Raw genomic sequence first — 27,393 nt, 5'->3', positions numbered from 1 at the left:
AAGCTGTAAATTCCTACTGTGTAATTGTCAAATTTAATGCAGAGATCTGTTTGAAATTCATACGTAACCAATGTGATATTTATAGGCTTGCCTGCGTAATTATCCGTTAATTAATTCTAGCTTTTGACAAGTGAGGTGAAATGGTGTCTACTAGATTCGATGCTCTCTAAATACTTGAGATATGAGCTACTTCTATGCCATAGACTTGCAGTGAATATATTTTGTTTGCTGTGGCCTTACAGAAAGCTCTCTACAAGTGTGCTCTTCCCGTCACTGATTGCTGCTGAGCATCAAGAACCGTTGGTCTTTAGTTGTAGCATTGCTTGTAAGTATTTAATGAAAAAAAAAGACAAACCCTCACAGCACTATGATAAAACCTCATGTAAATACTGAACTGTGAAAGCTCTGAATGGTGACCGACATTCCACTGAAACATGATATTTAATTATAGAGATGAATGAGAGGCTGAAGTGAACTATTGCGCCATCTTGCTCTGATATATAATTCATGTTATGGACTGTATTTCTGATATTTGGAGTGAAGGAAATGGTCTACAAGCAGCAACTGCCACCATGACCAGTAAATTGTAAGGTTAATCAACCTCTGTACAGCGAATATTGCATTGTTTTAATAGGAATGGTAATTCTTCCGTATTAATTTCTAGACATTATGATTTCAGTGACCTCTCAGTTGACTTTATGTAAGATTGTTGCTGTTGATTAATATTTAGAAAAAAGACAGAAAAAAACAGATCCATGGTGCAAGTATCACAAGGGCTATTTTGCAATTTCTTTCCTACAGGCTCTGGAGAGTGATAGTACATCAGGCTCCTGTCTGATATTCCTGAAGTGTATCAGTGCAGAAAACTGTGAATGTACAGAAAAGCCATTAGTCCATTGTGAATATTCATATCTAGAGGTTCTGCTAAATTGAAGCTCTGCTGAAAGCAATGATTGGAAAGATTGGAACATCTGGCATCAACAAGTTAAATCAGAAACCTCAGGTTTATGTTTCTGGCAGAAGTTCTGCAATAATAATCTGATACTGTTCTTTACCATCTGTTTGTTGTTAACAGCTCACCTACTCCTATTTTGTTTAATTCCTCGGAAAACGCTGCAATATTTTCACGTAAATTTTTCCTTCGTCTTTGATTTGACCGTGACCCAGTGGTAGCACTCTCACGGCTGAGTCAGAAGGTCATGAGTTCAAGTCCCGCTCCAGAAACTTGCACATAAAATCTATTCGGACACTCGAGCGCAGTACTGAGGGAGTGCTGCACTGTCTTTCAGATGAGACAGTAAACTGAGACCCCATCTGTCCTCTTAGGTGGACATAAACCAATGTCACTAATAAACAGATTATCAGGTCATTATCACGTTATCATATTGCTGTTTGTGGGACCTTGCTGTGCGCAAATTAACTGTTGCCTTTCCTACATTACAACAGTGACCACACTTTAAAAGTACTTCATTGACTGTAAATCACTTTGGGTCATTCTGAGGTTGTGAAAGGCGCTAGATAAATGTAAGTCTTTGGGCGCGATCTTGCCAGCCCTGGGAAGGCGGGTTTGGAGGCGGGACTGCTGGGAAAATGGCAGAATCTGGGGGCGGGTGCTCATCCCGCCTCCAACCTGCCTCAGTGCCATCTTCCTAGGAGGCGGGTAGCCGACCCACGCCGGGTCCTGTCTCCTGGAGGCGGGAAGGGGATTACAGCCACTTAACTGCCTGTTAACAGGTAGTTAACAGGCAATTAAGAGGATGATCCCCTTTTTTCCAGCTGAGGCGCGGTCTTCCTGATGTCGGGAAACCCCACCAGGGTCACTGAGGCAAGCAGCGGGTCTGTGGGAGTCAGAGGGTTGCAAAAGTGCACTGTGGAGGTAAGTAATGGGGCAAGTGTGGAGAGGTGAGTATGTGAGGTGAGTGTAAAGTGATAGAAAATGTTTACTTACCTTTGTTTCTGCCTGCAGGCTTCAACTGTTGGGGATGCGGAGACTCTCGCATCTCAATGGCAGAGATGACAGATGTCTGCTGCACTCTGGGATGCAACAGCCATCTAATTTCTGCTCACAAAAAAGGTTTGATGAGTCTTGAATACAAGAACTCATCAAACAACAGAGAATGTCAAATGATAACTTTGTGACAGATGAAACATCATACACTGGCGTTCTCTGTAACCAGCTTCCCCTTAATTGGCCTGCTAAGCCCGCTGGGTTGGCCAGAAGTCGATGAAGGTGGGACTAAAATCCGACAAGCAGCAGTCCTGCCTCCAACGCGCCCCCATTGACAAAATCGCCCCCTTTATTTTTACGTTTTGAATAATTAAAAGGCTTACATTTTGAATGCACCGCACCAAAATGTGTGCCACATGCAGTGTCACATATATAGACATTTAGTATGAAAAATCATTTGTTATACTTTTCTGACTGACTTTGGTGACCGCTATTTGTTAACCATGCAGATTTGCTTAAATACCCAACAGGTAGAAAAACTACTACTACAAATCATGAACAAGAAACCCACACAAAACCAAACAGTCAAATGACTCGTTTTGCAGACTACAAATCTGGAATCAGCAGCTACCAGCAAAACAGTGAATTAATCAAATACATTTTCCATTCATTTTGGCGGTCTTATTGCTTTCTCTTTCACTGCACTATATATCCCTAACAAAAGTTATAACATAAATACCTCGTAAATTGCATTTGCTAGGCATTCTTAAAAATGTTGGTACATTCCTTCCCCTATTCAACTTGTAACAACTTGCCTCCATATCACCCTTCTCCTCTCTCTAGAGCCTGACACATGACCTCTGCTCTGTTCCTGGAACTAGAAGTATTCACCTGTCTTCATTGCTGGTAGTTCTTGGGCTTCACTTGTAAATGTGACACTTTGCACATGCATTGCCTGAGGCTAGGATTGTTCTTTACCTTCTAGCTTAACCTTTTTTTCTCTCTCCATTTGCCTGTTTACTCTCCCTAACCTATGTTTTCACACTCACTTGCTCCTGGTCTTGTTTCTTCATCCACTTTGACAATGCCGAATGTGTCCAAAAACAAGACATCCAACAGAACTACCCATGGTATAAGCTTACTATCAACTTATAGCAAATGAGACGCACAAAGGGCCTTGAGGCACAGAAGTGCAATCCACACATAGGATTGGATTTTACTCACCGAGACGTGTTGGGGCGGGACTGCTGCCTTCCGGGTTCTAATCCCACCCCCAGTAACGTCCAAAGCACAGACGCTATTTTCCCCTGATTGGCCTTGTTAAGCCCACCCTGCGGGCTTGCTAGCCAATTAAGGGAAAGCCGATGTCAGATAATGTCAGTTGATGACGCTTCATCTGCCGGTTTTCTTAAAGGCACATGAAACATAAATTTTTGACAAATGATTTGACAGTGTTTGAAAGCATTGAGGTGCTGTCAAACACTGACAATCACTGTACACGGGTGAGTCCATGTACTCAGGCTCTCCAATGACACTCTCCTTAGGATGCAATGGATGGCAGCTGCAGGTGAGAGTAAAGAAGCGATCTGTTACTTCTCCCATTGAGGTGACACCACACAAACACTTCAAAGCTTGTCACCTACAGAAAAATCTAAACACATTAAAAATGACTTTCCCAACATTTCCTTACCTCTGATACTCACCAGTGCCCCATTGCATCCTCCACATCACTTCTGCAGCTGTCATCTATACACCAACATAACAACAGACCCACAGCACGCCTCACTTACCCTGGCGGGGTTCCCCGACATTGGGAAGCCCGTAGCAGAAGTCTAAAAAAGCCTCTTAATTGCCTGTTAACTACCTGTTAACAGGCAATTAAGTGGCTATAATCCTCTTCCCGCCGCTAGGAGTCGGGTCCCTGCGCAAATCGGGGACCCGACTCCCGGGAAGATTGGTTGGAGGCAAGTTGGGAGCGGGTTCAGGACTCGCTCCCATTCTTTTTGACTTTCCCAGCAGTCCCGCCTCCAAACCCACCTCCTCAGGGCTGGTAAAATCCAGCCCATAGTTTGGCCCTGCTGGAGGGGAAGCTGGCTTAATGCAGGAGTAGCAGTTTGTCTCTGAATGTTAAACTGTTTGGCCGCGAAACTCAGTAGGTTAGTGCCTCCCGTTAGTGCCTGGCGGGGGCGCTAATGGAGGGCTAAGGGGTTAGCGCCCGGCCGTGGCGAATCCAATGCCGCACACGACCTTTGGTGGTGAATTAGCGTTGACGCTAACTGTTAGCTCCTAGGCCTCTAGCGCCTCTCATCTGGTGACGTCAATGCATGCGCAACGCCCATTTAAAGGCCCCGATGAAAAATTGCCTTTCGCCCCCTGCTTTAGCACCTCATGCCGACAACGCCAGTAAGAGGAGGCGTTGTGCACTCGGAAGTGCGTTGCAGGAGCGGTAATTAAAGGGAATGTTTCCATGCCGCCTGAACATTGCAAAAAACTGTTTTCAGTGATCACACCGTTTATTACTTGCACCAGTCTGCTGCCTGTGCAAAAATTTTTACACCTTTTCCTCAAATATCTCCAAATGCTGCACTTTCTGAAAGTGATGGGAGCTGCAATGACAGTCGCCAAGGTTGTATTGAAAAGCACCACTGGTGACGTTGAGGTTATACAGCATGATTGGCCCTTCCCTTTAAGAGTGCCGTATGGACTGCTTTATTGCTTTGCCGGTTGCGCCCCACTCTCAGAGGTTAGCGCACTAGGTTTGGAGTGTAGCGCTTGATTTAGCACTTCACTTCCCTCTTGGAGCGCTAACAATGAATTTCGTGGGAGTCGACAATGATTAGCGCCTGGCGTTAATTCTTCATCCTATAGGCTGCAAAATTCGGTACGTTCAGGTGCGCGAACTTCCCCTCCTCTTGCGCTCCATGAAGGAAGTGCAACTCTTGATTTAGTGCTCTGCTTCCCTCTTGGAGCAAAAAATGGGAATTTCAGAAAGGCTGGTGTTACTTTTGGCAAGTTGCCTCAAAGTTAAGTTTTAAAATGCTGCCTGATTGTGCTGGTTCATGGCAGATTTTGCATTTGGCGATATGCAAATGAGTTTGAGCAGAAACTTGGAGAATAAAAACACTTTCAAACGGGTGCAATTTTGGCCGCAGTTTTCACCGGAGTTGTCATTGTGCCGAGAACGGAAACTCTACCCCGTATGTTTATTTTGCAAATGTATTTTTTAAATTATTCTATCATAACACATTAATAACGATATATGTAGTTAATTATGGAGAAAAGACAAACTGGTTATATTAATGGACTAGTAATCCAGAAAATGTGAGTTCAAATCCCACCATGGTGGCTTGAGAATTTGAATTTAGTTTAAAAAAAATCTGGAAATAAATAGCTGGTGTAAGTAAAAGTCACCCCAAAGCCCTGAAGATCCTACAGTTCTGTGGCAAAGTTGGTATGTGGTGATGAATAGTGACTAATTTCTTTGTTTCAATGCATATCAGACTACATAAAACATTGAGCTGTTAGCAAATTCCATTACAGGGGCAAAACTCTATTTCAGGGAACTGTACAGAGGAAGTGGGAACATTCAGACAATAACAACACATCTTACAAGATGCAAGATCTGCTTAAAGCTATAGTCCCGATTTTAACCTGGAGCAGGAATTGGGCAAAAGGTGGGTGGGGGGGGGAGGTTGGGAGGGTGTTGTGGTGGGGGCACAGAGCAAGTGGCAAACACCTTGACACATTGGCAACATGAGGCCCGGGTAATTTTAACTTCTCGGCTTCATTTGAATATAGTTAACTGGCGTCCCACCCGGTCACATCAGGAATGGGTTGGCCCAGCCATTTTCATGCTGCAATTTCTGTTGGGCTGTCTATTTAAAGCAGGAATGCATCTCTTAAAGCAAGGTTGCATTCCCTGCTTTCAGATTTCGTGGCAACACTGTGGATGCAATTCTAATAGCAACCATGAGTCAGAGGGCTGCACCCAGGTTTGCTGCTGCCTCCCTGGAGGCCCTGATGGAGGAGGTCAGGCAAAGAGGGAGCTACTATTCACCCACACTTTTAGGTAGCTACCCATGCTTAAAATCCAGCAGGCCTGGCCAGAGGTGGCGGAGAGGTTTAGTGGCTGAGAGAGTTAGTGCCAGCATCATGACCACCCCGCCCCAGGATCTGTGTTAAATGTAGAAAGAGGTTCAATGACCTCGCAAGAGCAGCCAAGTTAAGTACATCTCTCCATCTCTCCACCTCTCTCAATAACAACTTTCACCCCTCCCCCACTACTCTCAACATTTCCCTTCCTTTCATCACATCCTTCAACATCCAATCACAATGGCACACTGCAAACTTCTCTTCCTCATTCCAAACACACTTCCTTTTCTGTCTTCACACCAGACACTAACTAAATTCTCTTTGCACATGCTAGCACTTGCAGAACAAACAACTCCTCTCAGGACTCCTTTATCACTTTATATTCCACGCACTTGGGTTTCAATTTATCACCTCCCCAACTTGATTCCGTCTTGCTTCTTCTCCAGCTCTCAGCAGATGCACTATATGCAGAAATCCTGCATATTTCCACTTTTGTTTTCAAGAGCCATTCACTAACTCTTACCATTTCTTTCTACAGGACAAATACACACAATGCCAGGGAAAGGATCACCTAATATCAGAGGCCTCACCCACGCGGAGTAGGAAGCCTGGAATTATTGGCCCGGCAAAGATATGAGAACCGGTGAAGGCTAGGCTAGTGGCTTATCTGAGCAGGGTGTTTACTGATTACTTGTAACTCTATATTCTCCTCAGCAAATCATTATTTCAGCCAGCTTGGCAACTTCACCCTGCATTCTGAAGATTGTCAGCTGCTACTGTCTGGTATCTCAGCCCAGGACAACCGGGAGACAGCTCACTGGAAGATGAGGACCTCTCCCAGCTGTGCTGAGGAGGACAGCGATGAGGACTGTATTGCTTTCTATGTGGGTTCAATGACGACACATTGATGAAAGAGAATGTCTTTTAATCTAAAGTCTGTTCAACTCAGTTAACAGCATTACAGGAGACACCATCTTAGAGATCCATCTAAAATGAAACTAAAACTAAACTGTCTCTCTCACATGCCCTCTGCTGGTAAGGCATAAATAATCAAACAGGCAAATATGCTGGTAAGGCATCATAATCAAACAGGCAAATACCATCACTATTTGCTGATATCATTACATCTCCCTTTCTTAAAACAAAAGTATTTTACTTTTATCTAACAACATGTTTTCTTTGTATTACTCTGCATTTTAACTGTAACACTTAATGAACTTACATTATCATTATCATTATCAAAGTTTTTTAACCTTGTTTTGTGTGTTCACATGAAATATGTAAATACACTATAGCTTGAAAAGAGAATAAGATAACATTACTTCCTTCTATAACAAGAGTCCTTAAACTTGCTCAATGAGTCTCTCAGGAGGCTTCACGCATCTTGAGGATTTTCTGATTGATTGTCCTTGAATCTGAGTTGTTGCCTCAGATGATGATTTCTCAGCTGTGTGATCAGGTTGTTCAACAGTATCAGTCTTTTGACCTGCTGTGTGATCAGGTTGTTCAACAGTATCAGTCTTTTGACTTGCTGTGGCTGGTCCCATGAGAAGATCCTGACGATTTCTTCTCAGAACAGCACCCTCATCTGTCTGAATGGTGTATGATCTTGGTTGTACTTCACTCAGGACAGTTCCCTTCTGAGTCCATATGTTTGTTTTGTCTTTGAACCTTACTTGGTCACCAGTGTGGAGTTCAGGTAGGTTTTGTGTTCCTCTGTCATAGTAGTACTTTTGCTTTTCTTTCTGTTGTTCTTTGAACTTCCTCACTTTCTCCCCCTCTTTTGTTTTCAGGAGGTTCTCCGGGATGGGTAGGTTTGACCTTAGCAGACGTCCCATAAGGAGTTGGGCTGGTGACATACCACACTCAAGCGGCGTTGTGCGGTATACAAGCATGCTCTGGTAGAAGTCAGTTCCACTGTCTTTTGCCTTGTACATCAGTCTTTTCACTGTATGGACCGATTTTTCCACTAGTCCATTGGACTGTGGAAAGTGAGGACTTGACGTTGTGTGGACAAAGTCCCACTCTTTGGCAAAGTGTCGGAAACTTGCATTGTAAAACTGGGGTCCGTTGTCTGTGAAGACCTCGCTTGCCACGCCATGTCTGGAGAATATGGCTTTCATACATGTTATCACAGCATCTGCAGTGGTGGTGTACAGTCTACAAACCTTTGGATACAGGGAGTAATAGTCTGTAACTACAAGATAGTCCTTCCCTTGACATACGAATAGGTCAGCGCCTGCCTTCTGGTAAGGTCTGTCTGGCGCTGGGTGTGGCTTTAGTGGTTCTACCGGATTGCTTGCTCGATATTTCAGGCATATTGTGCAGTTTGACACCTCATTTGTCACATCTTGGTTGATTCGTGGCCAGTACATCACCTCTCGTGCTCTTTTTTTACACTTTTCGATACCCAGATGTCCTCCATGGATCCTTTTTAGCATCTCTTTTCTCAGACTCTTTGGGATAACTATTTTACTTCCTTTGTAGATGATGTCTTCGACCACTGATAGTTCCGCCCTGCAGTTCCAGTACTCTGCCATGTCAGGTGAGCAGTCTTGCTTCATGTTGGGCCATCCATCCAAGCTGCTTTTCCTCAGTCGTCTCATTGTTACATCTTTGTCTGTCTCAGTCTTTATGAGCTCCATTTTTGCATCTGCTATGGGCAGTGCACTTGTGATCATGTCCACGTAGGCGTTCACTTTTTCATCCATTTTGGTGTTTGCGGGCTCTCTTGGGTCTACAGATCTGGACAACGTGTCTGCTGTATACATCAGCTTACCCGGTGTGTACGCAACATTCAGTGTATAGCATTGCAGCCTGATCATCATTCTTTGTATTCTAAGTGGACAGCTATTTAGTGGCTTTTGGAACAATGCAATCAAGGGCTTATGGTCAGCCTCTACACTGATTGCTTGTCCTGACACAAACTGGTGAAATCTTTCACAGGCGTATGTGATGCTGAGCAGCTCCTTTTCTATTTGAGCATATCGCGTCTCCGCGTCTGTCATTGAGCGCGATGCATATGCAATAGGTTGCCAGTAGTCATATTTTTGCAGAAGAACAGCACCGAGCCCACTCTGTGATGCATCTGATGATATCTTGATGGGTCTTGATGAATCCAAGGTTAAATTCCTCCTCTATGCAGACGACCTGGTTCTGCTGTCACCTACTAAAGAGGGGCTACAGCAAAACCTGGACCTGCTGGAGTCGTACTGCCAGACTTGGGCCCTGACAATAAATCCCCAAAAAACCAAAGTCCTTGTGTTCCAGCAAAGATCCAAACATCAGGGACCCAAAATAAATTTCACAGTAGGAACAACCAAAATTGAACAAACCACTAACTACACATACTTGGGCTTAAAAATCAGTTCTACGGGAAGCTTCAAACTGGCTGTGAATGAACTGAAAGAGAAAGCAAGAAGGGCTTTCTATGCCATCAAAAAATCAATCCAAATAGAAATCCCAATTAGCATTTGGCTCAAAATTTTCAAATCAGTAATTGAACCAATTGCACTCTATGGCAGTGAAGTATGGGGACCGCTAACTCAACAAGAATTTGCAAAATGGGACAAACACCCAATTGAGATCCTACATGCAGAATTCTGTAAAAGTATCCTCCGGACTCAAAGGAAAACAGTAAACAATGCATGCAGGGCGGAACTAGGCCAATATCCATTAATAATCACTATCCAAAAAAGAGCCACCAAATTTTGGAATCACCTACAAATGAGCAATCCCCAATGCTATCACTACGACGCCCTGAAATGCCAAGAGCTGACCATAAAGAAGAATACCCTCAGTCAACTAGTCCTGGGACTCAGTGAAGTAACTACTAACAATACTAACAATAACCAGCCCCAGGACAGTGACAGGGTAACACAAAGAATTCGACCCAACACAATCGTCGCTAAGCAAAAGGAAAAATATCTGACATATTGGGCAGAAACAACAAAAACCCAAAGCAAACTCAATTGCTACTTGGCCCTAAACAGACAATACAACATAGCTGATTACCTGACCACGGTAAAGGATAACAAACTGAGAAGAACCTTGACAAGGTACAGACTTAGCGAACATAGCCTAGCGATCGAAAAAGGCAGACACAGGCAGACCAGGCTGCCAAGAGAGGACAGGATATGCTCTCACTGCAGTCAGGGAGTGGTGGAGACAGAGATGCACTTCCTCACAGCTTGTGGAAAATATCAGGGCATCAGGGAGAATTTCTACCAAAAATTCTCACAAATATGCCCTGATTTCAGAAATCTGAATGACAACCAAAAACTCCCATTTCTACTGGGAGAGGAGAGAAGCTGTATAACACTGGCGGCACACTATGTTAAAGCTTGCCATGAACAGAGGGACAACCAGTAAACTAAGAAAAGAATATATATAAACAATGCGAATGTATATTTATACACTCAGGGATATACCTGTTTATACACTGTATGAATAGAACTGCGTTTATGTGCTAAACCATAAATGTATTTTGATGCTTTGGCAACATAAGATGTAACTTATCATGCCAATAAAGCGATTTGAATTGTGAATTGTGAATTGGGTCTCGCTGGGTCATAAAACCTCAGAACTGGTTCCTCTGTGAGCAGTTTCTTTAGATCGCTCCATGACTTCTCATGCTCATAATTCCATTCCCATTCTATGTTCTTTTCAGTTAGTTGTCTCAGTGGCACCATCTTTTCTGAGAGGTTGGATATGAATTTCCCCATGTAGTTGATCATTCCATTAAACCTCTGCACGTCCTTTTTGCATTGTGGCTTTGGCATATTCTCAATGACGGACACCTTTCTGGGATCTGGTCTGATGCCCTCACTGCTAAGGATATCTCCCACGAATGTCAGTTCTGTCACCCCGAGCTGGCATTTCTCTCTATTCAGCTTCAGGTTTGTTTTCCTTGTTGCTTCCAGCACTTTTTTCAGTCTCTCGTCATGCTCAGTTCTCGTGGTTCCCCATACTATGATGTCATCCATTGATGTATCAACTCCCTCCAGGTGCTCATAGATCATATGGATAGTTTTGTGATACACTTCAGGAGCTGAGGCAATGCCAAATGGTAACCTTAGGAATCTGTATCTGCCAAATGGACTGTTGAACGTGCACAGTCTTGAACTTGCCTCATCCAGTTTCATCTGCCAAAATCCTGATGATGCATCCAACTTGCTGAAATACTTTGCATTTGCAAACTGTGACATGATTTCCTCACGTGTAGGAAGCTTGAAGTGCTCTCTCTTTATTGCTCTGTTTAGATCTCTTGGATCCAGGCAAATTCTGAGCTTTCCATTCTTTTTGTCCACAACGACGAGCGAACTCACCCACTCAGTTGGCTCATCTATCTTCTGTATCACGTTCAGGCTTTCCATCCTGTCCAACTCTGCCTTCAGTTGCTTTTGAAGAGCAAACGGAACTTTTCTGCATGGCTGTATGACCGTTGGTATACTTTTATCTACTCTGATCGTGTGTTCTCCTGGAAGGCAGCCTAGACCCTGAAATAGGTCGTTGTACTCTTTCATGAGTTCATCATAGACTGTCTCTCCTTCGCTTTCCACAACGAGGACTCTCTTTACCAGGTTCAGTCTCTCACAGGCTATTAAACCTAGTATGGCCTGCACATCCTTTGGCACCACGATTAATGCTAGCGTGTGCTCTCTGTCCTTGTGTGTCACTTTGACAATGCATCTTCCTTTCACTGGTATATCAGTACCTGAGTATCCTGTCACTTTCAATTTTATTCCATGTATCTTTGGTCTGGGTCTAATTTTCTTAAAATCAGTCTCTGATGTCACATTAACTTGTGCTCCAGTATCCAATTTAAATGGAATGTGTGTGTCATTCACTTTTAGTGTCTACATCCAGTCTCTTTTTTCTTCTTTGTTTTCAGACACAACATCCACATAGAACTCCTCTATCTCGCTTTCATCTACTGCATGGACCTTGCTTTGTTGCGCTTGGTTCTTACAGCAACGGGCATAATGGTTGTTTTTGTTGCAACTATTGCATGTTTTACCATATGCTGGACACTTTTTTGGTGTATGCTGTGTACCGCATCGACTACATGACTTTCGATTGCCCCTTTCATTTTTGTTCGCTGGCCACGCCTCTTTTTTCACATTGGCGCTCTTTTTGTTAAACGGTTTATGTCCGTTCTTACTCACTGCATCCACGTTGCAGCTATTGTCACTGAACAGCTCCTTTGCCTGCGACTTCACAATCTCTGTAGCCCTACACAGTGCTATGGCTTTTCCCAGGTCTAGATTTTGCTCTCTTAGCAGTCTTTCCCTTAGACCATTATCTGGAATACCACACACCAGTCTGTCTTTTATCAGCGAGTCTGTCAGTCCCCCAAATTCACACGTTTTGCTTCTGTTTCTCAGTTCAGTCACATACTGATCAATAGTCTCTCCCATTTTCTGTACACATGTGAAAAATCTGTGCCTCTCAAACGTCACGTTACGTTTAGGTATGCAGTAGGCCTCAAACTGTTCCATTATTTTATCCAGCTTCATTTTGTCTCCCTCAGCAGCGAATGTGAAGTTATTATACACCTCCAGTGCTTCATCACCCATGACATGTAAGAACACTGACGCTTTCATTTTATCACTTTTCTCATCAGCTCCGATTGCCGCTAAATACAACTCCAAACGTTGTTTGAATCTCCTCCAATTTTCAGCCACATTACCTGTCAACTGAAGCTTCGCCGGTGGGTGTAAACCTTCCATTTTTCACTTCGTTAGCTATTCTCCAATGGTAAGTAACGATTTTCTCTTTTGGGTTGCTAATATGTGGAGAGCTGATTTCGCTGGGTAGCTTACTTGCCACTATCTCGTCGAGTTGCTAACTTCAGATTTTTCCTCCTCATCTCTTTCAACCACTTCTGACACCATGTATTGCTTTCTATGTGGGTTCAATGACGACACATTGATGAAAGAGAATGTCTTTTAATCTAAAGTCTGTTCAACTCAGTTAACAGCATTACAGGAGACACCATCTTAGAGATCCATCTAAAACGAAATTAAAACTAAACTGTCTCTCTCACATGCCCTCTGCTGGTAAGGCATAAATAATCAAACAGGCAAATATGCTGGTAAGGCATCATAATTAAACAGGCAAATACCATCACTATTTGCTGATATCATTACAAGGACTTCAAGGATCCAACTATGTAAAGAAAACTGCTTGCCTCACAGAAGCAGTTAAACCAAGTATTGGAAAGCCTGCCAAAGAGTTTCAGCACCATGCTGAAAGTGTACAGGAGTCTGCTTCCAGCCTGTGTGGTGTAACTTCATATGGCATCAGCATCCTGCAGTTTACCTTGAAGAGTGTGGCCACCTTCGGCGATGCTGCAGCCGAGCCCACACAACAAGAGTCAATGTTCACAACCTTTGCAGCTTTGGTGCAAGCTCAAATGAATGCCATGCAGGCATTAGCTCAACATTCGAGAGACAACTTGGAGCGAATGGTGGCTTTCAATGAATCACTCATCTTCTACAATCTGCTCTCCCGCAGGTCAGTGGAAGTGACATGCCCAGCCCCATTGAAGTGGCAGTGGCATGATGGGAACAGTATGTGTTGCCCTTACTTAGGATGTCAGCTCCTTTGCCATCTCTTTGACAATACCCATTATGACCCCAGGAAGTCAGCTGGCCCACATGAACCTAGCAGCAGCTGAGGTGCAACAGCCTGCAGCCAGGCCCTCACAGGCTCAAGCGCCAACAAGTTACTAGCCACGAGCACCTCAAGGGTACAACATGAGCAACAGCTGCCTTCCACCAGCTTTGCTGAGGCCACTAGAGGAGCAACTTGTAGGAGTAGTAGAGTTAGTAGATCTTTAAAGAAAGGCACTTTTGGTTGACATTTGGGTGAGAAATGATTCAAGGGAATGATTGTGTTTGCCATGAAATTAATGACCTTTAAAATATTTGGCACTTTGTTCTGCAGTATGGTTTTATAGCAGCTTCTGAGTCTGCATTGTTAGTATGTCAATGATATAGAGGGGGACTGAAAGGTTTCAATGTTCTTTAATGCAGAATTAAGGGAGTAGTGAAGGATGTAACAAGGAGTATTAATGCAAAGCAACTTTGTGTAAGTTTTGTGGGCTGGGAAATGAACAGAGCACCAGAATCATGGTGCAATTAATGCATCCTTCACATCTCTTGCTGCAAAGTGTTGAGGTGGTCCTCCTTGTGCTCCAACCTTGCCTTCACCCTGGTCTTCCTTGTCCGATGAGGACTGCTGCTGTCACTCTGTCTCCTGCAGATGCAGGCCTCTCTGCATGACTAGGTTGTGCAATGTGCAGCACATCTCTATGATGTGGGAATCTCTTTGTGGGGCTTATTGTAGGGATCCCCAGACCTATTGTGACACCTTTGTCTGAGGAGCCTTATTGTGTACTCAAATATGATGCTGGTGGTCCCATGGCTCTGATTATAGCCGTGTTGCTCAGGTGTGGTGGCGTGACGGAGGGCTGTTATGGGCAACATCTGTACAGGGTATCCCATGTCCCCCAGCAGCCATCCTGCCATGTTTCTGAGAGGGTCACATGTTGGGGATAGGGTAGACTGGCACAGAATGAATGCATTATGACAGTTACCTATGAACCTTGCACAAACTTACATTAACCTGTTTCTGTGATTGGAAATGAGGTGCACAGTAATTAAGTTGTAGTGTTTCCTACTTACAAAAACTGCTGGCTGGTCTTCTGGTGCCCTGATGGCAGCATGTGTTCAGTCAATGACACTTTGGATGTGAAGGAAGCCAGCCACTGCTGCAATGCTCTTAGCTCTCTCTTTTTTTTAATGTGTTTTTTATGGGATGCGGGCATCGCTGGCAAGACCAGCATTTATTACCCATCCCTAATTTCCCTTGAGAAGGTGGTGGTGAGCCGCCTTCTTGAACCTCTGTAGTCCATGTGGTGAAGATACTCCCACAGTGCTGTTAGGTAGGAAGTTCCAGAATTTTGACCCAGCGATGATGAAGGATCGGCGATATACTTCTAAGTCAGGATGGTGTGTGACTTGGAGGGGAACATGGAGGTGGTGGTGTTCCCATGTGCCTGCGGCCCTTATCCTTCTAGGTGGAAGAGGTCACGGGTTTGGGAGGTGCTGCAAAAGAAGCCTTGGCAAGTTGCTGCAGTGCATCTTGTAGATGGTACACACAGCAGCCATGGTACGCCGGTGGTGGAGGGAGTGAATATTTAAGGTGGTGGATGGAGTGCCAATCAAGCGGGCTGCTTTGTCCTGGATGGTGTTGAGCTTCTTGAGTGTTGTTTGAGCTGCACTCATCCAGGCAAGTGGAGAGTATTCCATCACACTCCTTACTTGTGCCTTGTAGATGGTGGAAAGGCTTTGGGGAGTCAGAAGGTGAGACACTCACTGCAGAATGCCTAGCCTCTGACCTGGTCTTGTTGCCACAGTATTTATGTGGCTGGTCCAGTTAAGTTTCTGGTCAATGTTGACCCCAGGATGTTGATGGTGGGGGATTCGACGATGGTAATGCCGTTGAATGTCAAGGGGAGGTGGTTAGACTCTCGTTTGTTGGAGATAGTCATTGCCTGGCAATTCTGTGGCACGAATGTTACCTGCCACTTATCTGCCCAAGGCTGAACATCGTCCAGGTCTTGTTGCATGCAGGCATGGACTGCTTCATTATCTGAGGAGTTGTGAATGGCACTGAACACTGTGCAGTTATCAGTGAACATACCTATTTCTGACCTTATGTTGGAGGGAAGGTCATTGATGAAGCAGCTGATGATGATTGGGCCTAGGACACTGCCCTGAGGAACTCCTGGGGCTGTGATGATTGACTTTCGACCACCACAACCATCTTCCTTTGTGCTACGTATGACTCCAGCCAGTGAAGAGTTTTCCCCCTGATTTCCATTGATTTCAGTTTTACTAGGACTCCTTGATGCCACAATCGGTCAAATGCTGCCTTGATATCTAGGGCAGTCACTCTCACCTCATCTCTGGAATTCAGCTTCTTTTTCCATGGTTGGACCAAGACTGTAATGAGGACAGGGGCCAAGTGGTCTTGCCAGAACCCAAACTGGGCATCAGTGAGCAGGTTATTGGTGAGTAAGTGTTGCTTGATAGCATTGTCGATGACACCTTCCTTCACTTTGCTGATGATTGACATGACACTGATGGGGTGGTAATTGGCCAGATTGGATTTGTCCTGCTTTTTGTAGACAGGGCATATTTGGGCAGTTTTCCACATTGTCGGATAGATGCCAGTGTTGTAGCTGTACTGGAACAGCTTGGCTAGAGGTGCGGCAAGTTCTGGAGCACATGTCTTCAGCATGATAGCTGGGATGTTGTTGGGGCCCATAGCCTTTGTTGTATCCAGTGTGCTCAGCCATTTCTTGAATCAAATTAGCTGAAGACTGGCTTCTGCGCTGGTGGGTACCTCAGGAGGAGGCCGATATGGATCATCCACTCGGCACTTCAGGCTGAAGATCCTTGCAAACACTTCAGCCTTGTCTTTTGCACTCACGTGCTGGGCTCCATATCATTGAGGATGGGGATATTCATGAAGCCTCCTCCTCCCGTTAGTTGTTTAATGGTCCACCACCATTCACGATGGATGTGGCAGGACTGCAGAGCTTTGATCTGATCCATTGATTGTGGTACCGCTTAGCCCTGTCTATAGCATGCTGCTTCCACTGTTTAGCATGCATGTAGTCCTGTGTTGCTGCTTCCCCAGATTGGCACCTAATTTTTAGGAATGCCTGGTGCTGCTCCTGGCATGCTCTTCTACACTCCTTATTGAACCAAGGTTGGTCCCCTGGCTTGATGGTAATGGTAGAGTGAGGGATATTCCAGGCCATGAGTTTGCAGATTGTGGCGGAATACAATTCTGCTTCTGCAGATGACCCACACGCCTCATGGATACCCAGTTTTGAGCTGCTAGATCTGTTCTGAATCTATTCCATTTAGCACGGTGCAGTGGTCACTGCTACCAATACTGTCATGGACAGATACATCTGCGACAGGTAGATTGGTGAGAATGGGGTCAATAGGTTTTCCCTCGTGTTGGTTCTCTCACCCAATCGTAGGCCCAGACTGGCAGCTATGTCCTTCAGGACTTCACCAGTTCAGTCAGTAGTGGTGCTACCGAGCCACACTTTGTGATGGATATTGAAGTCCCCTACCCAGAGAACATTCCCTTGCTACACTCAGTGCTTCTTCCAAGTGTTGTTCAACATGGAGGCGTACTGAGGGAGGGCAGCAGGTGGTAATCAGCAGGAGGTTTCCTTGCCTATGCGTGACCTGAAGTTTGGGACATTGGCTGAAAGGTATGATTCTGTGAGTATGACTATGTCAGGCTATTGCTTGACTAGTCTGTGGGACAGCTCTCCCAATTTTGGCACAAGTCCCCAGATGTTGGTGAGAAGGACTTTGCAGGGTGAATTGGGCTGGGTGTGCTGTTGCCAAGGATAATGTAGTAGATGTAATATATCTAGATTTCCAAAAGGCCTTCGATAAGGTGCCAGATAATAGACTAATGAATAAGGTTAGAGAATGCAGAGTCCGAGGACAAGTAGCAGAATGGATAGCTAGCTGGCTGCAAGATAGAAAGCAGAGAGTAGGGGTAAAGGATAGCTATTCAGAGTGCCAGAAGGTGGGATGTGGGTTCCCACAAGGATCAGTTCTGGGACCACTGTTGTTCTGAATTTTTAATTCAAAGGCTCTGAATTTGCAGTTGGAGGCATCCCGCTGGGAAATGCCTCCAATCCGCAAATAAAATGTCCGCGTACCTGGTGGTCCGGGAGGTACGGAGACTCGCGGTCCTGGGGTCTCTCCGGGTACCCGTGGGAAGAGGCCCACGTATCTCAGGGGCGCAGGCGGTTCACAAGCGCCCCAGGAATCACGTGGGCTGGCCCAACGAATGAAAGAAGGGAATCCCCATTCATGCTTAAGGGGATTCCATATGTACGGAAACCCCATAAGCATAAGGCTGTTCACCTGCTGTGTATGTAAGAAATGATTCACTAATTCATCTAGTTGGAAGAACATTAGTCACTAGTCCAGGCCTCTGGATTATTAGCCCAGTGACATTACCACTATGCTACCATTCCTGTTGACAATTGACATTAATGGGAAAAGTGATGAACTGGTTTGCTCTGACAAGGAGGGCGTTGGTGACCTGTTTAATTGCAGCTGTGTATTGCAGACTGGGAGATGCAGGAGATGCCTTCTGTAAAAGCCTGGAATGAGTCAGTGCAAAGAGGTTAAGGGTAGTGCTGACTTTGATAACGACTGGCAAAGCATGACCACTCGGCCCAGCAAGCAGCAGGTCCTGTTGCAAGAGACTGCAGCAGTCTGCAACAGCCTGCTTGAAGAAGTGCAGCCTCTTAATGCACTGCTCCTCAGATAGAATCTGCGTATTGGGTAAGGCCTCCTATAAGCAGCCCATCTCACATGCTGTCCTCTAATTGGCCCACCTGCTGCTCATGCTGGTTGTCGAGGCTCCACCTTCTTCTCCATGCAAATCAAACTGTAAATAATGGAATCCATGATAAACTGTTAGAGCTTGATGAGGGTAAGTAAGGCATAGAATCTCAGGTAGAAACAATTGGAAGCTGGAAACTCTCCTGGCAATCTAAACAGCACAATATCAAAGTGTTTCACAGAATGATTAAAGAACAGATTCATTGTGGGGAAGTGTGGCTTGGTTTATAAGATGGGTTTAAGGAGGCTTTTAAAGTCAGGGAGAGAAGTAGACAAGTTGAGGGATTTAGGAAGGGGATTCTAGAGTGCAGAGCCAAGACAGCCAATGACGTACCACATATGGTGCAGCGGCAAGGTAAGGAGATGCAAAGAAAGCTGAAGTAAAAGGACCAAATGGCATGGGAGGAGATGTAAGGCTAGAGAAGAGTGCAGATGTTGGGTGGGGCTGGGCCACGGAGGGATTTGCAGATAATTAGAGGATTTTAAAATTCAATGCGCTAGGAGAAAGGGAAGGAATGAAAGCCAGTGAGAATGGGGTGATAGGTGATTGGAATTTTGTGTGGGTCAGAATGCCTTAGCTGAGTTCTGGACACATTAGGGTTTATGGAGAGTGGATGATGGGAGGCTGTGCAGAGTATATTGGAAAAATAAAGTTTAGAGGTCACAAAATAATGAATAAGAGTTTTGCTGATGGTGACAAAATGGGCCATGTTACAGAGGTGGAAGTAAGCGCCTTTGGTGATGGTAAGATAAAAGCTTTCAAACCAGTACATCCTTATAACCACAGTCTAAGAAGTAATCAAAATCCCTTATATTGACTTGCAGAGTCAAAAAGCCAAATGTACTCACTGATGCAGAATATTTCAAGCTTGTCACATTTTCAAGATATTGGGGGAGAAATTGGGCTCTGTAGAGTCCATTTTTTAGGCGCTATGTGGCCTCCTAATGCTAAAAAATGGCATCCAAAATGCGCATGCACATTAATGACGGGAAGTGCACTGTACACCATCTTGGTAAAGGGGTTAGCGTGCGCACACCTAACGGCCGCCAGGAGCATACAGAGCAGACAGATTATGACATCAATCAGAGTGCATTGCTGATTTGACTGCAGCTCTGCAATTTTTCAAATGCAACACTCCAGCTTACGCCCAGTCTTAACCTTGCACAGCTGAACACGACGGTAAATGGCATGAAGAACCCCTCCACCAGTGCTAATTAAAAGGATCATGAACTACTTACAGGTTAGTTGCTGGATTATTTCTTCTGGCTGCTGGTGCAATTCTATGCATTTTTGGTGCTATCCTACACTTGTCTAAGGTTTCAATAGTCTACAGGGATTGGTGTGGCTGGTGCTGAAGCACTTTTTTGTTCATTTAAAAGCTTGTGCCAAACCAAGTTGCTTCCAGACATGGGTGGCCTGGTAGGCCTTCCTCTTGGAATTGAGCATGACTTGGAGAATGAAGCGAGGCCACGCAGAGCAAGACAAGCTGCTAGAAGAGAGCAAGAGGAGGGGGAGAAGGGCTCTCAACAGAAGGCCATATCCGTCGAAGGTCTTTAGGGACCAATTCTCTTACCTCAACTTCAGCGAGGAACAATGCTTCACTAAAGATGTTGTGACTGAAATCTGACAAATGTTGCAGCCACAACTGCAATCGCAAAGCAGGGCAAGGACTTTGCCTGTGGCTGTCAAGGTGACCATGGCTCTTAGCTTTTATGCGTCTGGCTGCTTCCAGGCTGCTGCTAGAGATATAAGCAACATCTCGCAGTTTGCAGTACACTGCTGCATAAGGGAGGTCACTGAGGCTCGTTATACACAGAGAGACAGCTTCTTCTCATTCCCTCTTGCCAGAGACAAGCACAGGGAGCAAGCACAAGGGTTTGCATGGATTTCAGGTTTCCCCATGGTGCAGGGTGCCATTGACTGCAGGCATATTGCCTTGAGTGTGCCTCATGTGAACTCGGCCATTTTCATGAACCAAAAGGGAGTCCACTCCCTCAATGTGCAGCTGGCGTGCGACCACAAGCAGCTCATCATGCAGGTGAATGCCTGTCATCCTGGCAGTAGTCACGATTCCTTCATTCTGCAACAGTCCTCTGTGCCACCTGTATTTGAACCACCATGACAAGTCAAAGGGTGGCTACTAGGCAACAAGGGTTATCCACTCATAAGAACATAAGAAATAGGAGCAGGAATAGGCCACTTGGCCCCTCGAGCTTGCTCTGCTATTCAAAAAAATCATGGCTGATCTTGGGCTCAAATCCACTTCCCCACCCGCTCCCCATAACCCTTCACTCCCTTATCTTGCAAGAATCTGTCTATCTCCACCTGAAATGTATTTAATGACCTAGCCTCCATGGCTCTCTGGGGCAGAGAATTCCACAGATTTATGACCCTCTGAGAGAAGAAATTCCTCCTCATCTCAGTTCTAAAAGGGCGACCCTTTATTCTAAAACTGTGCCCCCACGTTCTAGATTTCCTCGTGAGGGGAAACATCCTGTCTGCATCTACCTTGTCGAGTCCCCTCAGTATCTTATATGTTTCAATAAGATCACCTCTCATTCTTCTAAATTCCAATGAGTATAGGCCCAACCTGCTCAACCTTTCTTCATAAGTCAAACCCCTCATCTCTAGAATTAACCTAATGAATCGTCTCTGAACTGCCTCCAATGCTTAAATAAGGAGACCAAAACTGTCCGCAGTACTCCAGGTGTGGTCTCACCAATAACCTATACAGTTGCAGCAGGACTTCCCTGCTTTTATACTCCAACCCCTTTGAAATAAAGGCCAACATTCCATTTGCCTTTTTGATTACTTGCTGTACCTGCATGCTAACTTTTTGTGTTTCATGCACAAGGACCCCCAGGTCCCTCTGAACTGTAGCATTTTGTAATCTCTCTCCATTTAAATAAAATTTGCTTTTTTATTTTTCCTGCCAAAGTGTATAACCTCGCACTTTCCCACATTATACTCCATCTGCCAAATGTTTGCCCACTCACTTAGCCTGTCTACATCCCTTTTCAGGTTCTTTGAGTCCTCTGCACAACTTGCTTTCCCACCCATCTTTGTATCATCCGCAAACTTGGCTACATTACACTCGGTCCCTTCATCCAAGTCATTAATATAGATTGTAAATAGTTGAGGCTCCAGCACCGACCCCTGTGGCACCCCACTAGTTACCGTTTGCCAACTGGAAAATGACCCATTTATCCCAACTCTCTGCTTTCTGTTCGTTAGTCAATTCTCTATCCATGCTAATATATTACCCCCAATTCCGTGAGCTAATAGGCCAGAAATTTGGGTCCCCACAGGTGAGTACGCGCTGTGCACTTACCCGTAAGGCCAATGGAAGTGCCGGTTTCGCACATGCACTGCACATGCGCTGGAAACCGGAACTTCCATTCCATTGAAGGAAGGAGTTCAGAGGTCAAACGTGTGCGTCGGAGAGGCAGCGCATAGACCTGGAACTTCTGATTTTTTTACACGTTTCTCCGTGTGGTTAAGTCCCTAGCAGCTGCGCATGAAAAAAGCAGGCGCAAGGCCTGCTTTTAACAAGGTAAGAGGTTAATTAAATAAAATTAAAACATTTTTTCCACAGGTTTATCATTTTAAAATACTTTAAAGAAAGCTACGTTTATTTTTAGCCCCGTTAAAAACTTTAATTTGTTTAAAATAGTTAATTTATGTAATTTATAGTTCTTTTTAAAATGTGATTTAAAAAAAAATGTATTTGAAGTTTTACTTAGATTTTGGGGCCGATCTCTATTCATAGTTTTGACAGGTCTTCCTGTCAAATCTATGAATAGAGATTCTCTGCTCCGATTGGCTCGCCATGGCCCACGTGATCCCAGGGGATGCTGCGAACTAACTTTGCCGCTGGGATATGCGAGCACTGCACACCGGCAGCTGGAGGAGGCCCAGGATCGGAATCCCACGTGGGCCCAAAGCACAACAGCAGGTGTGCTAGGTAAGTGCAGGTCAGGGGCTTGCACATGCAGGAAACCTCTGACCCGAATTTCTGGCCTCTTATCTTATGCAGTAACCTTTTATGTGGCAACTTATCGAATGCCTTCTGGAAATCCAAATACACCACATCCACTGGTTCACCTTTGTCCACCCTGCTTGTTACATCCTCAAAGAACTCCAGCAAATTTGTTAAGCATGATTTCCCTTTCATAAAACCATGCTGACTCTGCTTGACTTCATTATGATTTTCCAAATGCCCTGCTACTGCTTCCTTAATGAAGGACTCCAGCATTTTCCCAATGACAGATGTTAGACTAACTGGTCTATAGTTTCCTGCTTTCTGTCTCCCTCCTTTCTTAAATAGGGGTGTTACATTTGCGGTTTTCCAATCCGTCGGGACCTCTCCAGAGTCCAGGGAATTTTGGTATATTGCAACCATGGATCATGATTCCGATCCGGAACCCATGCACACCTGCACAGCAGGCATACAATGTGAGCCATGCTGCCACAAGGAATATTATCAAACATTCCATCGGCGTCCTCAAGCAACGCTTCTGATGCCTGGATCACTCTGGAGGAGCCCTACTGTAATCAGCTGAGAGGGTATCAATATTTGTAGTAGTATGCTGCATGCTGCACAACCTGGCCATTATGAGGGAACAGCTCTTGCCACCACCTATCAGGTGAGAAGCTGAGGAACTGGAGCACGAGGAAGAGGAGGAGTTGTGGTGAGGGGCAAGGAGAAAGTAAGAAGTGCATGCTTATACCATCTGCCGCTTCTAAATCAGAAGAGATTGAGGGATGAGGGAGAAGTGGAATGAGAGAAGGAGGATTAGGTATGCAGATACTCTCATCATCGATCGCTTCGGCCCTGCCAGTGGCCATGGCCTCAGTGATGCTCCTTTCCATGATAGCCAGCACTGTCTCCTCCATGGGGGTTCAAACATGCAGGCCTGTTTGTCCTCCTCTCGTTCTTTCCTGCTGCCTGCTGTTATGCGCCACCTTCTCCTGCAAGAAATAGAGAAGTGTGTCAGAGTGTCCTGCAATATGTTTAGGTGATGTGGCTGTTATTATTGAATAGCTGCCAGTGTGTGCGATCTGTGAGTTGTGAGTGTGAGGCTTGCAACAGTGCTAAGTGTATGAGAGTAAGGTAAAACATATGAGTCAGGGTTGAGTACTGATTGATAGAGATTGTTAGTAGATGGGTGATGGGGTGCAGTGAATTGAGCAGTGGATGAGGCTAGTGGTGCAGTTGGTAGGATATGCTATTTGAAGATGATCTCATTCACCTTGACAACTCGTGTCAAATGGTTAAACTTCTTCCTGCACTGCATCCATGTTCTTGGAGCAACACTCCTGGTAATGACCTCTGCTCCTACCTCTTCCCACTGACTCCTGAGCATCTGTCCAGAGGGCCTCCTGCCCCCCTGCAGATACAGGCCAACTCTCCTCCTTTCCACCTCTTCCACCAAGACCTCCAGTGCTGTTTCTGAAAACCTTGGTGCCTGCTCTCTCATATGTTCAGCTGTTGCTCAAAGTTTCGGAGCACAGAATCAGTTTTCAAATGACTCCAAACATTTCTTGCAGCCACAATGCACCTCACCTTTAAGAGGTGCAGGCTGCCTTTAAGTAGTGTTAGCCACTCATAATATTGGACCCCTGCTGATGTATGCAGTCAATGAACAGCGCAGGTAGCACTAGCTGCACACAGAAATCATGTAAAACAGCAGGCAGCGCGAATTTAATATGCTGCCTGCAACGCAATGAACGGGCGTGGGTTAATCATGTGCCGCGATCCCTGTGGCCCTTTTCAGCTCTTATCCAATTTAGCCCCCATTGATTATAACATTATACAAATACAATAAGAGTAATACCACTTGGCAATAAGATAGAGCATTGGAATTGCTTTTTTTAAATGCGTGACTGTTTTAGGATGTTTGAATTATTTTTTATATTCAATAAATTGAGAAGCATTTGTTTTGATATTTTAGGACTACATCAGTAAAAGAAGAAAAGGACTTGCGATTCTTTAAAAAAAATTGCTATTTTGATGACCTGAAATTCAAATCTGAAAGATTTATTTTGCAATACATTTATAGATTGACTTATCTTCTTGAAACATCAAAGCATTTCACAAAATAATTACTTTTAAAATGCAATAACTGTTATATGAGCAATCTTATTTATTTTTAACTATTGCAATCATTTGGAAACTCTTAAAATAATTAATAGAAACATAAATGAAATTCATGATTTGTTTTTGATGCTTTTATTGAGACAAACCTGATGACATGAATGGAATCTCATGATGTTCCTCAAGATGTGTTAATGAAAAGGGATAACATCTGTTAAAATTAATTTTAATGGTATGTTTCTTTGGAAGTAATGAACATGTTACATCAGACCTTACCAGTTGCTTTGTATTCTCAAACCTAAATAAAGGAGTTTGAGAGAGAAGTATTAATCAATGCTAGTATTACAGTATTGAAAAAGAAATAAGCATTTATTTGTAGCATCAAATCATACAGCTCCTGGCTATCAGAAATTTATGGCGCTTCCACTATCTTACGCTTCAGTGTTCCAATCAGTACCTTTTGTGTAATTGCAGGAATGGACAGCAAAGAAATCCCAAGGGCTGCAGAACCGGTAGATAAAATTAAAGGGGGTGGATCTCTTTAGTGAGTGACAACCAGGGATGAGATTAAACAGAATGACCATTATGTTAACATGAGCCTAATAATGAGAGCTACATTATGTGCTATTTCACTTGACATTTTTCCTACACAAAGCTGTACTTCGGTTCCTACTTTTTTTTGGAATGGCACTCATTTATTGGGTTTATTCCTGCTGCCTGAACAGCCTGATTGTAGCCAAATGCTCAATCCTGTAAATATTCCTTAAATAGGGAACCACACTTAAAATATTACAGCATTGCTGCAAGTATCATCTTCAGTTACAACAGAAAGATTTACAAAATTCTGTGCTGGAATTGTAATTTCATCCTCAAACAAACCTTAATTCAGCAACAATATAGCACATGACACAGAATGGAATGAGGCATGGTATGTTTTTTATGTTTTGAAGTATTAACTTATGTTGATATTCATAATGCTGAGAATGCCATTCATTCAAATTCTGATTGAAATTTGGTTCCAAAGATCTTTCAAAAAATAGTTCAATTTTCAGTGATTGATCACCCTGTAGTGGTGAAACGCTGACTTCCTACCTGCAAATATCTGGTCAACTGTTGATCACTGTTAATACTTGCAAGTTCCCATTTAGTGAATATTACCAAATCTCAGATAAGGAAGTCACAGACCACTTTAACACAGAGAAGAAAAATTCTTAGCAATTTATCTGTCCTACAGAATTGGGCTTGGAACCATATAGCACAGAAGGAGGCCATTTGGCCCATCGTGTCTGTGCCGGCTCTTTGAAAGAGCTATCCAATTAGCCCTACTCCCTTGCTTTTACTCCATAGTTCTGCAACTTTTTCTTTTTCAAGCATACATCCAATTCCCTTTCAAAGTTACTATTGAATCTGCTTCCACTACCCTTTCAGACAGTGCATTCCAGATCATAACAACTCACTGTGTAAAAAAATGTTTCATCTCCCAACTGGTTCTTTCGCCAATTATTTTTAAGTCTGTGTCCTCTGGTTACCCTCCTGCCACTGCAAACAGTTTCTCCTTATTTACTGTATCAAAACCCCTCATAATTTTGAAAACCTGCATTATATCTCCCCTTATCATTCTCTGCTCGAAGGAGAGCAATCCAGCTTCTCTAGACTCTCCACATAACTGAAGTTCCTCATCCCTGGTACCATTCTAGTAAATCTCTTCTGCACCCTCTCCAAGGCCTTGACATCCTTCCTAAAGCGTGGTGCCCAGAATTGGACACAATACTCCAGCTGAGGCCTAAATAGTGATTTATACAGTTTTAGCATAGCTTCCTTGCCTTTAAACTCTATGGGGGAGAAATTCCGTATCGCCCCATTTGGGGCGCTAACTTTTAATAGTTGAAAAAATTAGCGCCAGGCGCTAATGTTTTTCAACTTTTAATAAACTCGGGGTTTGTGTTCCAGGAAGGAAGTGGAGCACTAAATCAAGCACTCCATTTCCTTCCTGGCGTGCAACAGGCAGCAGGCGGGGTGGTAGGTGTGCAGCGCTGCACAATGGGCCATGCAGCACTACCGCGTTGGAAGGCTCCTTCCCTCCCTTAAAGGGAAGGGTCATCACTGCAGGCTTGGCAAGAGGAAACCTACCTGGTCCCCGACGGCAGCTGCAATCCGGCCCAATCAGCCCGATGCACTGCAGCAGACTGCCGGGCTGAACGATCGCTGGCGAAGACAAAGGAAAAAGAAAAAGAGCATTTCAGAATTTTTTTTACTTACCTCGACTGCCTCGCCTTTAAGTATCACCCCCGAAGCGCCCGGCCTCCCGATGAACGCCTCCTGCAACTGCCGGTGTTTTCGCCCAGCAATGCTGCAGGGGGCGGAACCGAAGTTCGTGTCCGCGCTGCTACCAGGGCAATGCGTACGGCGAGGATGTCGTGATCTCCGGGCAAAGGAGATTGGAGCGCAATGCCATACCGCGCCGCAAACCTCCTGCCAAATATAGTGAGAGTCGATCTTCTCGCTGCACCCAATCGGTAAGTGCTTAGCGCCCCATTATTGCCCCCCGGAGGCGATAACGGGAGGCGCTAAGGAGGCCAATTTCTAGGCTTGTGCCTCTATTATAAAGCCAAGTATCCCGTGTGCTTTTTTAACAGCCTTATCAACTTGTCCTGCCACCTTCAAAGATTTGTCCACGTGAACCCCAGGCCACTGTTCCTGCGCCCCCTTTAAAATTGGCTTCTTGGGGGAATATTTCTTCTGTGTGGTTTTGTCACAAATTCATAAACCCATTCTTTATAAATGGATTTACTAT

The sequence above is a fragment of the Somniosus microcephalus genome, chromosome 8 (genome assembly GCF_052327205.1).
Source record: "Somniosus microcephalus isolate GS21.2 chromosome 8, FLI_Smic_1.0, whole genome shotgun sequence".
Classification (NCBI taxonomy): domain Eukaryota; kingdom Metazoa; phylum Chordata; class Chondrichthyes; order Squaliformes; family Somniosidae; genus Somniosus; species Somniosus microcephalus.
The sequence above is the reverse complement of the archived record's forward strand: the minus strand, read 5'-3'. Positions refer to the sequence as shown.